The following is a 1,632-nucleotide window of genomic DNA, read 5'->3' on the forward strand; positions in this document are numbered from 1 at the left end:
ATATATATATATATATATATATATATATATATATATATATATAAAGCGACCATATGTTCCGACGAATGTTTTCACTCGCGATAACAGAGATATCACTTCTCGTAGCCGAATTTCCGGCTGATCTCTATTCAGTTACACAGCAGAGATTTCTTTTCTATGTAAGATAAAAATATTTAATGCCTGGACACTCATGATACCACAATCTAACTCTTTTTATTCTTATCATTTTAGTTTTTAAATACGAATATATTTAAATTTTCTGTTAAAAATTTAAATATTCGTATATATATATATATATATATATATATATATATATTCTTTATTCGTATATCTATATTATTATTATATATATATAAATATATATATATATAATATATATATAAATATGAATATTTAATAATATAGATATATGAATAAAGAATATATATATATATATATATATATATATATATATATATATACGAATATTTAAATTTTTAACAGAAAATTTAAATATATTCGTATTTAAAAACTAAAATGATAAGAATAAAAAGAGTTAGATTGTGGTATCATGAGTGTCCAGGCATTAAATATTTTTATCTTACATAGAAAAGAAATCTCTGCTGGTGTGTAACTGAATAGGGACCAGCCGGAAATTCGGCTACGAGAAGTGATATCTCTGTTATCGCGAGCGAAAACATTCGTCGGAACATACGGTCGCTTTAAAACTCGCTTGAGACAAGCGAAAACAATCGACTGAATAGAAACCTCCTGCGGGGATCTTTCCGTTCCCACAACCATCGAGTTTTCTGATCTCTGCTCCCCCGAGGCAACGGAAAACTCAGTCACACGGAGTTGTTTTTTCTGCATAGAAAACAACTCGCAATACATTTTTACGCATAGAAATTATGTTAAAAAACATTTTCTCCGCCGTTCGCATCTATCGCCTATGGCAAAGCGGAGCGTTATCGTGCGGAAATGTTATCGTGCATTCGCATAAATTTTACGAATATTTAATTTAAGTCGGCGCAACGCGCGTGACCCCGAGTATCCTCAAAGTGGCATATTGATGATAATGACATTATTTTTCCACTACGTCTGCAACTGACAACGCTGTCGCAATGTAGTTAACTACGTACACACACAATTCTCCTATATTATTTTTGATATCACATGCACTTACATGCGTGCACATGCATGCGGGCCATTGAATGAACACACACGCCAATTTATCTTGGGGAGTATTTTTTTCCTCATAATGATCGTAATGATCGTGACACGCGCTTGGCGTCTATCGTTATATATTGTAAACAACGATCGTAAACTATCGTAGTCACATGCTTTATTGATGGCTGTGCAAGTGTCGGCGTTGTGAAAGCAGCATCATCGTAATTTCCATACGATGTGGCCATACTCTCAAGGTTTATCGTATGTATTTTTCCACGGCGGCGACGACGACGGCGGCGTGTTATTTCGTGAGACAGCTATGAAAATCGACGTTCGCCCGCAGGTTGTCACATTTCCCTCGCGGGTCTACTCCGACCGATCTCATATCTGTACACGCGAATTATTAGTTGCTGATGTACTTTACAGAGAGAGAGAGAGAGAGAGAGAGAGAGAGAGAGAGAGAGAGAGAGAGAGAGAGAGAGAGAG

The 1,632-nt window shown here is 35.0% G+C and overlaps 1 protein-coding gene across 1 annotated transcript in view; it reads left to right on the forward strand.

Moving 5' to 3' along the window:
• The window catches only part of LOC116840817 (insulin-like receptor), a 69,303-nt gene that overhangs the window by 27,812 nt on the left and 39,859 nt on the right, over positions 1 to 1,632 (forward strand). The gene's annotated exons all lie outside the window — the stretch shown is intronic.

The sequence above is a fragment of the Odontomachus brunneus genome, unplaced genomic scaffold, assembly GCF_010583005.1.
Source record: "Odontomachus brunneus isolate Ranch 3 - 2012 unplaced genomic scaffold, Obru_v1 Obru_scaffold_012, whole genome shotgun sequence".
NCBI lineage: Eukaryota > Metazoa > Arthropoda > Insecta > Hymenoptera > Formicidae > Odontomachus > Odontomachus brunneus.